General features: G+C 49.9%; 1 protein-coding gene across 5 annotated transcripts in view; it reads left to right on the top strand.

Moving 5' to 3' along the window:
• The window catches only part of ubr3 (ubiquitin protein ligase E3 component n-recognin 3), a 606,570-nt gene that overhangs the window by 71,300 nt on the left and 519,176 nt on the right, over positions 1-16,094 (top strand). The gene's annotated exons all lie outside the window — the stretch shown is intronic.

Below are 16,094 nucleotides of genomic sequence, written 5' to 3'. Positions count from 1 at the left end.
GCCGGGGGTAGGGGGGGGAGAGGGGAGGCACCCCATCAAACACAGGTCTTTAATCTCTTTCCCCCCCTTTTCCAGCTATCCCTGGAACCACACATCCATCCTCCCTGGCTCAAACCCATGATTTCCTACGGTCGGCATCACCCTCGAACCTGCCCTTAACTTGAAATACTGTCGGAATTGCCCCCAAATCCTCAGCGTGACTACCACCACAGGACTACCCTGGGGGGAACAGCGGCGGTTCTGTTTCTCCCGCCCGCAACCCCGACCCTACAAGAACCCGCCTCCATCCGCACCCACAAAGCCTCCGTCTCTCTACTCCAGCCCCGCATCTTCTCCGCATTCGCTGCCCAGTAATAGTGCAACAAGTTCGGAAAGGCCAACCTCCCCGATTGCTGACCCCTTTGGAGCACCGCTTTCTCTGCTGCCGTTCCTGCCCACTCAAACGACGAGACCATTCATTGAAAGAATGACTTTGGGGAAAAAAGACCGGCAGACACTGGAAACAAAACCAGAACTGTGGCAGAATGATCATTTTTACCGCCTGCACCCGGCCGGCCAGCGACAACGGGAGACTATCCAATCCCACCAAATCCTACCTCACCATCCCCACTAGGCTTATGAAATTAAGCTTACGAAGTTGCGCCCAGTCCCACGCCACCTGCACCCCTCAGTACCTAAAATGAGTTGTTGCTACCCGGAATGTCAACTCTCCCACTCACGCCCCTGCACCTGGAGAAAACACCACAAAATAGTTGCTCGTCCCTAAATTTAACTTATGCCCCATCATGTCCCTTACCGAAGAGCTCGGATCCGAGATGTACAGCAGCAGATCCACACACACACTTTCTATATGTACAGCAGTATATTTGCACTTCCTTGAAACTAGTGTCCTGTATTTGGTATGATCTCCTTTTTGGGGAAATCAGCAGGAACTTAATTCATTTGTTGTGCTTGAAAATGTAACCCCAGTCTTTCTGTGCCTGCCCCCCTTAACTCACCCGCCCATTCTCACTGACTGTTATTGGCATTGTACATTGTTCCAGTTAAACCATTTCTAAGCTAGAAGGGACAGTGTCTCAGCATTCTCTTAGGCACCCTGCAATTATGTTATTTTAACATTGATGTCCGACTTTACTTTCGGAAGGAGGATATAACTAAAAGCACAAATGCTGGAAATCTGAAGTACAAACAGAAAATGCTGGAAACACCGAACAGACCATGAAGCATCTGTGGGAAATAATCTATTTTGGTGCAGATCATTCTTAAAACAACACCTAAGATGTTAACTTGTTAACTGATCTGTTCTATCAGATGATGTCTGGTCTGTCAGTTATTTCCTGTTTATGTGGTGCCTCATTTTGAAACCTGTTTTAACTTCCTACCTGATCTGCAGATTTTCAGTTTTTAATTTCTCCAGACCGTCCACTTACGTAGCTATTTGTATTGTCTTTATTTCTGGCCATTATTTGACGAGATGATCTGTTACATAATTTTCCTCATGATTGCGTCTTTTACTAATTTTCATAAATATGCCTTTATTTGCATTCATTAATAAAGATGTATAACTGAAACGTAAACTTGCCTGGTCATGCCACAGATGTTGACTGACAAGCTGTGTATTGGTGGCATTTTCTTTATTTGAAATGAAAATGAAATGAAAATCGCTTATTGTCACAAGTAGGCTTCAAATGAAGTTACTGTGAAAAGCCCCTAGTCGCCACATTCCGGCGCCTGTTCGGGGAGGCTGGTACAGGAATTGAACCGTGCTGCTGGCCTGCCTTGGTCTGCTTTCAAAGCCAGCGATTTAACCCTGTGCTAAACCAGCCCCTATTTGTTTCAATATTGGGTAAACTGGACAATTAATTACCTTAATTGCCTCAAGTGGTGTTAGTTTTTGTAATCAGGATAGAAATAGTTAAGGAAATGTCATTTAATTCTGTAGATCACTACTCTGTTTTTCGGAAACTACAAGTATTTACATAATCTTGGGGATGAATGCTAACTGTTCTAATTTTTAAAAGACATGTGCAAAGGTTTTGCAGTAATACTAACGGTGAGGCCTAGCCTGCACATCTTTGTGTTGTGGAGGCGAAACCCACGCAAACACGGGGAGAATGTGCAAACTCCACACAGACAGTGACCCAGAGCCAGGATCGAATCTCGGACCTCGGTGCCGTGAGGCAGCAGGGCTAACCCACTGCGCCACCGTGCTGCCCTTCAATGTAGAAATATAGAAGTTACTGTCAAAGATAGCCAGCCATTCCTTCACAGATGTGTTGATGCAGTCCTTGCTGATCGACTTGAGATTGCAGTGATGTGCACTTGATCGAGTTGACACTAGTTCTGCACTAGAAACGGCTGAAAAAGTTAGGGTTGGAGCATTCTAGTGTGAGTGAGTTTTTAATGGCATAATTGATCATTACTGCTGAACAACCTCCCGGAGTATGAAAAAAATAATTTTAGAATTATGGTATCTCATTCCCTCAGAAGAAAATTAGTTTTTGTGTTCATTGGATGCAAAAGTTGGTGGCAAGGTCGGCATTTATTGCCCATCCTATTTGCCCTTAAGCGGCTGGTGGTGAACTGTCTTGAACTGCTGTAGTCCATTTGGTGTAGGGACACTCAGTGCTATCAAATAGGGAGTTCCAGGATTTTCACCCAATGATAATTAAGGATCAGTGAGTATATTCCCAAGTCAGGATGGTGTGCGACTTGGGAGGGGAATTTGCAGGTGATGGTGTTCCCATATGCTATCTGCCCTTCCTCTTTCAGGCAGTAGAAGTCGCGAGTTTGGCAGATACCATCATAGGAATTGTGCGAGTATCTTTTAGATGGCAACATACAGTGCGTCAGTGATGGAGGAAGTGAACATTTAATGGGGTGAAAACTAAATGGATCACTTAGGATGGCACGGTAGCACAGTGGTTAGCACTGGTGCTTCACAGTGCCAGGGTCCCAGGTTCGATTCCTGGCTTGGGTCACTGTCTGTGCGGATTCTGCACGTACTCACCGTGTCTGCATGGGTTTCCTCCCACAAGTCCCGAAAGATGGGCAGTTAGGTAAATTGGACATTCTGAATTCTCCCTCCGTGTACTCGAACAAGCGCTGGAGTGTGGCAAGAAGGGGATTTTCACAGTAACTTCATTGCAGTGTTAATGTAAGCCTACTTGTGACAATAAAGATTATTATTATTGTCTTGGATGCTGTCCAACTTATTGTGTGTTGTTGGGGCTGCACAAATCCAGGCCATCGATGAGTATTCCATTACACATCTAACTTGTACCATATATATATATATATATATGATGGATTGGATATGGGAGTCCAGGGATTTTGAATTGCCCCTGCAGAATCCCCCCCCCCCCCCGGCCGTAACACAAAAAGAAAGCGCGCATAGCAAGACATGAACATGGCAAGTCAATATGATACAGAACTTTGTACGTTGGATTCCTCCCGTACGTATCAGTTTCCCGGATCATTCATGTATTTTCTTGCTCAAATGCCCCCCCCCCCCCAAAAGAAAGATGCCCCCCCACCCCGGGTTGCTGCTGCTGCTGTCCGACCTTCATCTAACGCTCCGCGAGATAGTCTAGGAACGGTTGCCACCGCCTGTAGAACCCCTGCACAGACCCTCTCAAGGCAAACTTTATCCTCTCCAACTTGATAAACCCTGTCATATCATTTATCCAGGCCTCCACGCTGGGGGGCTTCGCCTCTTTCCACATTAACAAGATCCTTCGCCGGGCTACTAGGGACACAAAGGCCAGAATGCCGGCCTCTTTCACTCCCGGCTCGTCCGCTACTCCAAATAGTGGTAGCCCCCAGCTTGGCTTGACCCGGACTTACACCACCTTAGAAGGGAAGGGGGAGAATAGAAAAGCAATCGTTGTAGGAGATTCAATGGATAGGGGAATAGATAGGAGATTCTGTGGTCGCGAGCGAAACTCCCGGAAGGTATGTTGCCTCCCGGGTGCCAGGGCCAGGGATGTCTCGGATCGTGTCTTCAGGATCCTTAAGGGGGAGGGTGAGCAGCCAGAAGTTGTGGTGCACATTGGTACCAACGACATAGGTAGGAAAAGGGGTGTGGAGGTAATAAACAAGTTTAGGGAGTTAGGCTGGAAGTTAAAAGCCAGGACAGACAGAGTTGTCATCTCTGGTTTGTTGCCGGTGCCACGTGATAGCGAGGCTAGGAATAGGGAGAGAGTGCAGTTGAACACGTGGCTGCAGGAATGGTGTAGGAGGGAGGGCTTCAGGTATTTGGATAATTGGAGCGCATTCTGGGGAAGGTGGGACCTGTACAAGCAGGACGGGTTGCATCTGAACCAGAGGGGCACCAATATCCTGGGAGGGAGGTTTTCTAGTACTCTTCGGGAGGGTTTAAACTAATTTGGCAGGGGAATGGGAACCGGATTTGTAGTCCAGCAACTAAGGTAGCTGATATTCAGGACGCCAAAGCGTGTAATGAGGCAGTGGGGAAGGGAACACTGACAAAGGAGAGTACTTGCAGGCACGGAGATGGGTTGAAGTGTGTATACTTCAACGCAAGAAGCATCAGGAATAAGGTGGGTGAACTTAAGGCATGGATCGGTACTTGGGACTACGATGTGGTGGCCATCACGGAAACTTGGATAGAAGAGGGGCAGAAATGGTTGTTGGAGGTCCCTGGTTATAGATGTTTCAATAAGATTAGGGAGGGTGGTAGAAGAGGTGGGGGGGTGGCATTATTAATTAGAGATAGTATAACAGCTGCAAAAAGGCAGTTCGAGGAGTATCACCCTATTGAGGTAGTATGGGTGGAAGTCAGAAATAGGAAAGGAGCAGTCACCTTGTTAGGAGTTTTCTATAGGCCCCCCAATAGTAGCAGAGATGTGGAGGAACAGATTGGGAAACAGATTTTGGAAAGGTGCAGAAGTCATAGGGTAGTAGTCATGGGTGACTTTAACTTCCCAAATATTGAGTGGAAACTCTTTAGATCAAATAGTTTGGATGGGGTGGTGTTTGTGCAGTGCGTCCAGGAAGCTTTTCTAACACAGTATGTAGATTGTCCGACCAGAGGAGGGGCAATATTGGATTTAGTACTTGGTAATGAACCAGGGCAAGTGATAGATTTGTTAGTGGGGGAGCATTTTGGAGATAGTGACCACAATTCTGTGACTTTCACTTTAGTAATGGAGAGGGATAGGTACGTGCAACAGGGCAAGGTTTACAACTGGGGGAAGGGTAAATACGATGTTGTCAGACAAGAATTGAAGTGCATAAGTTGGGACCATAGGCTGTCAGGGAAGGACACAAGTGAAATGTGGAACTTGTTCAAGGAACAGGTGCTACGTGTCCTTGATATGTATGTCCCTGTCAGGCAGGGAAGAGATGGTCGAGTGAGGGAACCATGGTTGACAAGAGAGGTTGAATGTCTTGTTAAGAGGAAAAAGGAGACTTATATAAGGCTGAGGAAACGAGGTTCAGACAGGGCATTGGAGGGATACAAGATAGCCAGGAGGGAACTGAAGAAAGGGATTAGGAGAGCTAAGAGAGGGCATGAACAATCTTTGGCGGGTAGGATCAAGGAAAACCCCAAGGCCTTTTACACATATGTGAGAAATATGAGAATGACTAGAGCGAGGGTAGGTCCGATCAAGGACAGTAGCGGGAGATTGTGTATTGAGTCTGAAGAGATAGGAGAGGTCTTGAACGAGTACTTTTCTTCTGTATTTACAAATGAGAGGGGCGATATTGTTGGAGAGGACAGTGTGAAACAGACAGGTAAGCTCGAGGAAATACTTGTTAGGAAGGAAGATGTGTTGGGCATTTTGAAAAACATGAGGATAGACAAGTCCCCCGGGCCTGACGGGATATATCCAAGGATTCTATGGGAAGCAAGAGATGAAATTGCAGAGCCGTTGGCAATGATCTTTTCGTCCTCACTGTCAACAGGGGTGGTACCAGGGGATTGGAGAGTGGCGAATGTCGTGCCCCTGTTCAAAAACGGGACTAGGGATAACCCTGGGAATTACAGGCCAGTTAGTCTTACTTCAGTGGTCGGCAAAGCAATGGAAAGGGTACTGAAGGATAGGATTTCTGAGCATCTGGAAAGACACTGCTTGATTAGGGATAGTCAGCACGGATTTGTGAGGGGTAGGTCTTGCCTTACAAGTCTTATTGAATTCTTTGAGGAGGTGACCAAGCATGTGGATGAAGGTAAAGCAGTGGATGTAGTGTACATGGATTTTAGTAAGGCATTTGATAATGTTCCCCATGGTAGGCTTATGCAGAAAGTAAGGAGGCATGGGATAGTGGGAAATTTGGCCAGTTGGATAACGAATTAGCTAACCGATAGAAGTCAGAGAGTGGTGGTGGATGGCAAATATTCAGCCTGGATCCCAGTTACCAGTGGCGTACCGCAGGGATCAGTTCTGGGTCCTCTGCTGTTTGTGATTTTCATTAATGACTTGGATGAGGGAGTTGAAGGGTGGGTCAGTAAATTTGCAGACGATATGAAGATTGGTGGAGTTGTGGATAGTGAGGAGGGCTGTTGTCGGCTGCAAAGAGACATAGATAGGATGCAGAGCTGGGCTGAGAAGTGGCAGATGGAGTTTAACCCTGAAAAGTGTGAGGTTGTCCATTTTGGAAGGACAAATATGAATGCGGAATACAGGGTTAATGGTAGAGTTCTTGGCAATGTGGAGGAGCAGAGAGATCTTGGGGTCTATGTTCATACATCTTTGAAAGTTGCCACTCAAGTGGATAGAGCTGTGAAGAAGGCCTATGGTATGCTCGCGTTCATTAACAGAGGGATTGAATTTAAGAGCCGTGAGGTGATGATGCAGCTGTACAAAACTTTGGTAAGGCCACATTTGGAGTACTGTGTACAGTTCTGGTCGCCTCATTTTAGGAAGGATGTGGAAGCTTTGGAAAAGGTGCAAAGAAGATTTACCAGGATGTTGCCTGGAATGGAGAGTAGGTCTTACGAGGAAAGGTTGAGGGTGCTAGGCCTTTTCTCATTAGAACGGAGAAGGATGAGGGGGGACTTGATAGAGGTTCATAAGATGATCAGGGGAATAGATAGAGTAGACAGTCAGAGACTTTTTCCCCGGGTGGAACAAACCATTACAAGGGGACATAAAGTTAAGGTGGAAGATATAAGAGGGATATCAGAGGTAGGTTCTTTACCCAGAGAGTAGTGGGGGCATGGAATGCGCTGCCTGTGGAAATAGTTGAGTCAGAAACATTAGGGACCTTCAAGCAGCTATTGGATAGGTACATGGATTACGGTAAAATGATATAGTGTAGATTTATTTGTTCTTAAGGGCAGCACGGTAGCATTGTGGATAGCACAATTGCTTCACAGCTCCAGGGTCCCAGGTTCGATTCCGGCTTGGGTCACTGTCTGTGCGGAGTCTGCACGTCCTCCCCGTGTCTGCGTGGGTTTCCTCCGGGTGCTCCGGTTTCCTCCCACAGTCCAAAGATGTGCCGGTTTGGTGAATTGGCCAATGATAAATTGCCCTTGATGTCCAAAATTGCCCTTGGTGTTGGGTGGAGGTGTTGAGTTTGGGTAGGGTGCTCTTTCCAAGAGCCGGTGCAGACTCAAAGGGCCGAATGGCCTCCTTCTGCACTGTAAATTCAATGATAATCTCTGATTAATCGAGGACAAAGGTTCGGCACAACATCGTGGGCCGAAGGGCCTGTTCTGTGCTGTATTTTCTATGTTCTATGTTCTTAGATACTGTTCCCGCAACTCCCATCCAGAACCCCTCCAGTGCCGGACATGACCAAAACATATGGACATGGTTCGCCGGACTTCCTGAGCACCTCCCACATCTGTCCTCCACCCCAAAGAATCTACTCAGCCTCGCCCTCGTCATATGCGCTCTGTGAACTACCTTAAACTGTATCAGGTTAAGCCTGGCACACGAGGAAGAGGAATTAACCCTACTTAGGGCATCAGCCCACAGCCCCTCCTCAATCTCCTCCCCCAGCTCCTCTTCCCATTTACCTTTTAGCTCCTCTACCAAAGCCTCCCCCTCTTCTTTCATCTCCTGGTATATCGCCAACACCTTGCCCTCCCCGACCCATACGCCCAAAATCACCCTGTCTTGAATCCCCTGTGCCGGGAGCAGCGGGAATTCCCTCACCTGCCGCCTCACAAACGCCCTCACTTGCATGTACCTGAAGGCATTTCCTGGGGGTAGTCCAAATGTCTCCTCCAGCGCCCCTAAGCTCGCAAACAGTCCCGTCGATGAACAGGTCCCCCATTCTTTTAATCCCTGCCCGATGCCAGCTCTGAAACCCCCCGTCCATCCTTCCTGGGACAAACCGATGGTTATCTGTGATCGGGGACCACACCGAGGCTCTCATCGCTCCCCGATGTCGTCTCCACTGCCCCCAGATCTTTAGCGTTGCCGCCACCACCGGGCTCGTGGTGTACCTTGTCGGCGAGAGCGGCAGCGGTGCCGTCACCAGGCTCGTTCCTTTGCAGGATGCCATCTCAACCTCTTCGACGCCGCCCCCTCTCCCTCCATCACCCACTTACGGATCATCGCCACGTTGGCTGCCCAGTAGTAGCCACCCAGATTCGGCAACGCCAACCCTCCTCTATCTCTGCTATGCTCCAGGAACTTCCTCCTTACCCTCGGGGTCTTGCTCGCCCACACAAATCCCATAATGCTCCTGCTTACCCTCTTAAAGAAGGCCTTGGTGATCACAATTGGGAGACATTGGAATACAAAAAGAAACCTCGGGAGAACCACCATTTTAATCAGCTGGTCCTTGCCCGCCAGCGAGAGTGGCAACATGTCCCACCTTTTAAAGTCCTCTTCGATCTGTTCCACCATCCATGTCAATTAGGTTTGTGCAGTGCCCCCCAGCTCCAAGCTACCTGAATCCTCAAGTATTGAAAGCTCCTTTCCGCCCTCCTCAGCGGTAGGTCATCTATCCCTCTTCCCATATCCCCCGAATGTACCACAAAGAGCTCACTCTTTCCCACATTGAGCTTATAGCCCGAGAAGTCTCCAAACTCCATTAGGATCTGCATGACCTCAACCATCCCCTCCACTGGATCCGCCACATACAGCAACAGGTCATCTGCGTACAGCGACACTCGATGTTCCTCTCCCTCTCGGACCACCCCCTTCCATTTCCCCGACTCCCTTAACGCCAAGGCCAGAGGTTCAATTGCTAATGCAAACAGCAGAGGGGACAGGGGGCACCCCTGCCTCGTCCCTCGATACAGCCGGAAATACTCCGACCTCCGCCGGTTTGTGACCACACTCGCCACCGGGGCTCTATACAGGAGCTTAACCCAACTAATAAACCCTCCCCTGAACCCAAACCTCCTCAACACTTCCCAGAGATACTCCCACTCTACTCGGTCAAAGGCCTTCTCCACGTCCATGGCTGCCACTATCTCCGCCTCTCCCTCCACCGGTGGCATCATTATCACATTTAGGAGCCTTCGTACATTGGTATTTAGCTGCCTACCCTTTACGAATCCCGTCTGGTCCTCGTGAATCTCCCCCGGGACACAGTGCTCAATCCTCGTAGCCAACATTTTTGCCAGCAACTTACGTTGAGGAGCAAGATCGGTCTATACGACCCGCATTGCAGTGGGTCCTTATCCCGCTTCAAGATCGAAGAGATCGTCGCCTCCGACATTGTCGGGGGCAGTTTCCCCCCTCCCTTGCTTCATTGAAGGTCCTTACCAGCAACGGGGCTAACAGGTCTGCATACTTCCTATAAAACTCCACCGGGAACCCATCCGGCCCCGGGGCCTTCCCCGCCTGCATGCTCCCCAGTCCTTTAACCAGCTCCTCCACCCCGATGGGTGCCCCCAAACCAGCCACCTCTGCTCTTCCACCCTCGGGAACCTCAGTTGGTCCAAGAATCGTCGCATCTCCTCTTTTCCCCCTGGGGGCTGGGACCTATACAACTCCTCGTAAAAGGCCTTAAATGCCTCATTCACTTTCACCGCATTCCGCACCGTAGTTCCCCTGCCATCCTTGACTCCACCTATTTCCCTCGCTGCCATCCTCTTACGGAGCTGATGTGCCAGCATCTGACTCGCGTTCTCCCCATATTCATATATCGCCCCCTGTGCCTTCCTCCACTGTGCCTCTGCCTTCCCTGTGGTCAACAGGTCGAACTTCGTCTGGAGACTTCGTCTCTCCCTGAGTAGTCCCTCATCAGGAGCCTCTGCATATCTCCTGTCCACTCTTAAAATCTCCCCCACCAACCTCTCCCTTTCCCTGCCCTCTCTCTTCACCCTATGAGCCCTGATGGAGATTAACTCTCCCCTGACCACCGCCTTCAGCGCCTCCCATACTACTCCCACCTGCACCTCCCCGTTGTCGTTGGCCTCCAGGTACCTTTCGATGCACCCCCGCACCCTCCCACACACTTCCTCATCTGCCAGCAGTCCCACATACAACCGCCACAACGGACGTTGGTCCCTCTCCTCCCCCCAGCTCTAGCTCCACCCAATGCGGGGCGTGGTCTGAAATGCTATGGCCGAATACTCCGTTCCCTCCACTTTCGGGATCAATGCCCTGCCCAGAACAAAAAAATCTATCCGGGAGTAGGCCTCCTGTACATGGGAGAAAAAGAAAATTCTCTGGCCAAAGGCCTGGCAAATCTCCACGGATCTACTCCCCCCATCTGATCCATAAACCCCCTGAGCACCTTGGCTGCAGCCGGCCTCTTCCCCGTCCTAGATCTGGAACGATCTAATGCTGGGTCCAACACCGTTGAAATTCCCACCCATTATCAAGCTCCCTACCTCCAAGTCTGGAATACGCCCCAACATCCGTTTCATGAATCCAGCATCGTCCCAGTTCGGGGCGTATACATTTACCAATACCACCTCCGTCCCCTGCAACCTACCGCTCACCATCACGTATCGGCCTCCATTGTCCGCTACTATGTTCTTGGCCTCAAACGACACCTGCTTCCCCACCAGTACTGCCACCCCTCTATTCTTCGCATCCAGCCCCGAATGGAACACCTGTCCTACCCATTCCTTCCTTAACCTGACCTGATCTGCCACCTTCAGATGTGTCTCCTGAAGCATGACCACGTCTGCCTTTAGGTGCGCGAACACTTGGGCCCTCTTAACCGGCCCATTTAGGCCTCTCATATTCCACGTGATCAGCCGGATTGGGGGGTTGTTGTTGGAGGACATCATTTCAGCCCCAGGATATTGGCCCCCCCCCCCCGGACTAGCCATCTCCTATCTTAGGCCAGTCCCGTGCCCGCGCCTCCCGTACCCTCCAGTCCCCCAGACGGGGAACCCCCGCCCCGACCACCTCTTCCATTTTCAGTTCCCCCTCGGCCAGTGCAGCAGCAACCCTATTGTTCCCCCCCCCCCCCCGCTAGATCCGCACTAGCTCTTTTGCTCCCCCCATACTACTTCAGTGAGTCAGCTGACTTCTGCTGACCCTGGCTTCCCCCCCCCCTTCCCGTTGATCTCCCCCGTGTGGGAATCTCTCCTCCTCCTTACCTTCCTCCATTCTCTCTCTTCCCCCCCCCCCCCCCCCAGCTTGGGAAAAAGCCCGTGCTTTCCTGAGCCAGCCCCGCCCCCTGTGGCGCAGCTCCTGTTGCGGCCTTATCCCAGTTCCCCCATCCCCGAGTCTCGCCTTCCTCCAGCACCGACGCCCACATTCCCCACTATCTCGTCAAAAGAAAAAAAAATTAACAAGAACTCTTCCCACATCCCCATCCATCCTCCCACCCATGAAACATTCTTTACCCATATTGACAACCCCGTATACAGTCAACATCCCATCCCCCCCCCCCCACAACCACAGCCCCTCAGTTCGAGTCCAATTGTTCCGTTTGGATAAAGGTCCAAGCCTCTTTAGTTTCGAAATAGTGGTGTCAGTCCTGATAAGTGACCCACAGTCGTGCAGGTTGCAGCATTCCGAACCTGACTCTTTTTTTGTGCAGCACCGCCTTGGCCCAGTTGAAGCCAGCTCTCCTCTTTGCCACCTCCGCACACCAGTCCTTGTAGACTTGGATCACTGCATTCTCCCATCTACTGCTCCGCACCTTCTTGGCCCATCTCAGGGCACTTTCTTTGTCCACGAAGCGATGGAACCTCGCCACTATCGCCCTTGGCAGCTCATCAGCCTTGGGTCTCCTCGCCAGGACCCGGTGAGCCCCTTCTAGCTCCAGGGGGCTCTGAGAGACCTCCGCACCCATCAGCAAATGGAGCATCGTGCTCACGTACGCCCCGGCATCAGCTCCCTCCACTCCTTCGGGGAGACCCAGAATCCGGAGATTCTTCCTCCTCGACCTGTTCTCCAGGACCTCGAGTCTCTCGGCCCACCTCCTGTGCACCGCCTCGTGCGCCTCCATCTTTACCGCCAGGCCCAGGATCTCGTCCTCGTTCTCATTAGTTTTATCCCTCACCTCACGGAGCTCCACCGCCTGGGCCTACTGGGTCTCCTTCAGCCCCTCGATCGCCAACAGCATTGGCGCCAGCACCTCCTTTTTAAGCTCCTCCACACAGCGCCTGACGAACTCCTGCTGGTCCAGCCCCCATGCTGCTCGATCTCCGCCCTCCGCCATCTTGTTTTTTCCCCCTCGTTCTTGCCGCTGCTCCAAAGCCTCTTCCTCCGACGCTCCACCGCTAATCCCCGCCATACAACGTAAGGGGGACCTTACTTCACCTTCCCACACGGGATTCAATCAAAAAATTTCCTTTGGGGCTCCTCTGGAGAGCCCAAAAGTCCATTATAGCGGGAGCTGCTGAAATGTGCGGCTTAACTCCGCATCGCCGCAACCGGAAGTCGCCTAGGACGATACCTGAGGAACTCGTGCAGCAATATCCTGGGGCTGAAATGATGTCCTCCAACAACAACCATGTTTCTTTGTGCTAGATATGACTCCAACCAGTGGAATGTTCTCCCTGATTCTCATTGAGTTCCATTTGTTAGGGCTTGTTGATGCTGTACTCTGTCAAATGGTGCCTTGACATCAAGGGCAGTTATTCTAATCTCACCTCTGGAATCAGTTCTTTTGTTCATGTTTGGACTGGTGCTGTAGTAAGGTCTTGATCTGAGTGACTCTGGTGGAACCCAAACTGAGCATTGGTGAGCAGGCTGTTGGTGGGTAAGTGCCACTTGATAGCAATGTTGACACCTTCTGTCACTTTGATGATTGAAAGTAGACTGATGGCCAGGTTAGAGAGACCTGGGCAAGTTCTTCCTTTGTTGGGTAAATGCCTGTATTGTTATAATGGAATTGCCTGGCTAAAGGTGTGATTAATTTTGGAGTGCCAGTCTTCAGCACTGCGCATAGCCTTTGTTTTATTCATTGTGATCAGCCATTCCTTGACATCACGCAAAGTAAATAGAATTGGCCGAAGACTAGCTGCAGCTTATCAGGTAGAGATCTCTGGGGGAGACTGAGAAGAATCACCCACTCAGCACTTGTTGCAAGATTTTTCAGGGATGTTCTGGATTCGCCATTCACTTAACCTCAGGGAGCTGAGAGGAACTGGAATTGTGTCAGAACTCCTAAAATTGGCAGCGAATAAATAGAGAGCAAGGCTTGGGACCTTCACTTCATTTATCTAAAACGGCAGCCTTCAGGATTCGACGCATGCTAACTGAATTTGAAAAACAAACAAACAGCAACAACAGGAAAGCCGTAACTTGATTGGTTGGCGTGTAATGCTGTTAGGGTGTGTCTGTAAATACCTTGAAATATGAAAAACTTAAATGACCTTTGAGTCACTACCTTATAATTAATTAAGAGATGCAAGCAGAATTGAAGTAAGAAACTGGTGAGCAGTGATGAGGTGTATTGTATCACTAAGGTTTACATTAATACTTAAGTGGTGATCAGGAGAGGAATTAATTAATTACAATTGCTATAAGCGATTTTCATTTCATTTCATTTCATTTCATAAGGATGATAGAGCAGGTGATGTTTTGTAGCTGCAGTATGTGGGGGCTCATGGACACCAGTGTGATCCATGGCACCCACGTCTACAATGAGTATCTATGGGTTGAAGCGCTTCAGCTCAAAGTCAGTGAGCTGAATGCTGAGTTAGAAATGCTGCGATGCATCACGGAGGGGAAATGCTACTTGGGCACTTTATTCCAGAAAGCAGCCACACTCTTAGGACAGGCTCTTCCGACTTTTTCAGTGGTCAGAGAGAGGGGTGGCGAGATTTAAATTGAGGATTATGAAGACAGAAGTGGAGGAATTGCAGCCTGCCAATTGAGGTTCTTTCAGCTTATGTGAATGAGAGCAGGGGCTGCTGGGTGGTTTATTGACTATGGTACCATGGCACAGGAAGCTAGTCCAGATGGAAAAGTAATGTAGTACCTAAAGTGAGAGTCCAGAAGGCTGTGTTTCCTGCCCAGTGCCAGCATTTGGGACATCTGTTTGAGGCTGGAGAGGAATTTGTAGTGGAGTGGTGGATCCAGTTGCCGTAGTCAATATAAGTACCAACAAAAACAAAGCCATGATCGAATGGCAGAGCAGACTCGACGGACTGAATGGCCTAGTTCTGCTCATATCTTATGGCCTTATAGGATAAGGAAAGAGGTTCTGCTTGAGGAGTATGAGCAGCTAGGGGCTAAATTAAAAATGCAGATTCTCAAAGGTAATAATGTCTGAAATATTACCCAAGTCATGAGCAAAATGGTTTAGGATAAATAAGATTAGGGAATTGAAAGTGTGGCTCAAAGATTGGCATGGAAAAAAATAGTTTTGATTCATGGGGCACTGATACCATGACTGGGGAAAATGGGAGCTGTACAAGTGAAATGGTCTTCATCTGAACTGTGCTGCAACCAGTGTTCCGGTGAATCTTTGTAGTGGAGAAATAGGTGCTTCCAGCGGTAGCAGGAGCGGAATACTCTGCAATCGTAATCTCTGACCACGCTCCATACTTCATGGATCTGAGGTTGGAGACGGGCCAGGCTCAATGCTCCCCGTGGAGGTTGGACGTGGCCCTCCTTGTCAATAAGGCATTTTGCAAAGCGATATCACAGGCCAAAGACGGGTATGTTACCAACAACCATAATGGGGAGGTCTCACCCTCCACGTTTTGGGAGGCGCTGAATCATAGAATTTACAGTACAGAAGGAGGACATTCAGCCCATCGAGTCTGCACCAGCCCTTGGAAAGATCACCCTACTTAAGCCCACACCTCCACCCTATCCCCGTAACCCAGTAACCCCACCTAACCATTTTGGACACTAAGGGCAATTTATCCCGAGCAGGCGCAGGAATGTGGTGACTAGGGGCTTTTCACAGTAGCTTAATTTGAAGCCTACTTGTGACAATAAGTGATTTTCATTTCATTTCATGGCCAATCTACCTAACCTGCACATCTTTGGACTGTGGGAGGAAACCGGAGCACCCGGAGGAAACACGCGCACACACGGGGAGAACGTGCAGACTCCGCACAGTCAGTGACCCAAGCTGGGAATCGAACCTGGGACCCTGGAGCTGTGCAACTGTGCTAACCACTGTGCTACCATGCTGCCCTGAAGGCAGTGAATAGAGGAGCACTTATTGTGTACAAAGCGCGCAGAGATAGGAAGGAGAGGGCAGTTAGGCAACAATTGTCGACTCCATACTGGAGGCGGATCTGTGGTACTCCATGGCCCCAACAGTAGAGCTACTGGCGAGAGGATGAAGCTACAAATGGACTTTGACTTGCTCTCTACGAGGAAAGCAGTGCACCAACTCCCGCCAGATACGGGGGACATTTTACGAACATGGAGACAAAGCCAGCCGCCTGTTGGCACTCCAGATGAGAAAGCAGGCAGCCGCAAGGGAAATAGCGCAGATTAGAAACCACAGCGGCAGGCTGGTAGCTGAGCTGGAAAAGGTCAACGAGGCCTTCGATGCCTTCTACCGGGGGTTGAACACATCCGAGCCCCCTGAGGGAGACCCGCGGATGAAGCAGTTCCTTGATGGACTGGATCTGCCTGTGGTGGGGGAAAGATAGAAGACTGGATCTGGAAGCACCATTAGAAGTGGGGGAAATCATGGAGAGTATCAAACTCCATGCATGTGGGAAAGACGCCGGGGCCAGATGGATTCCCAGCAGACGTCTGCAGAACTTTGGCACCAGCACTGGC

The sequence above is a fragment of the Scyliorhinus torazame genome, chromosome 2, assembly GCF_047496885.1.
Source record: "Scyliorhinus torazame isolate Kashiwa2021f chromosome 2, sScyTor2.1, whole genome shotgun sequence".
Classification (NCBI taxonomy): Eukaryota; Metazoa; Chordata; class Chondrichthyes; order Carcharhiniformes; family Scyliorhinidae; genus Scyliorhinus; species Scyliorhinus torazame.
Note: the sequence above shows the minus strand (reverse complement) of the source record. Positions and strands in the feature narration are given on the sequence as shown.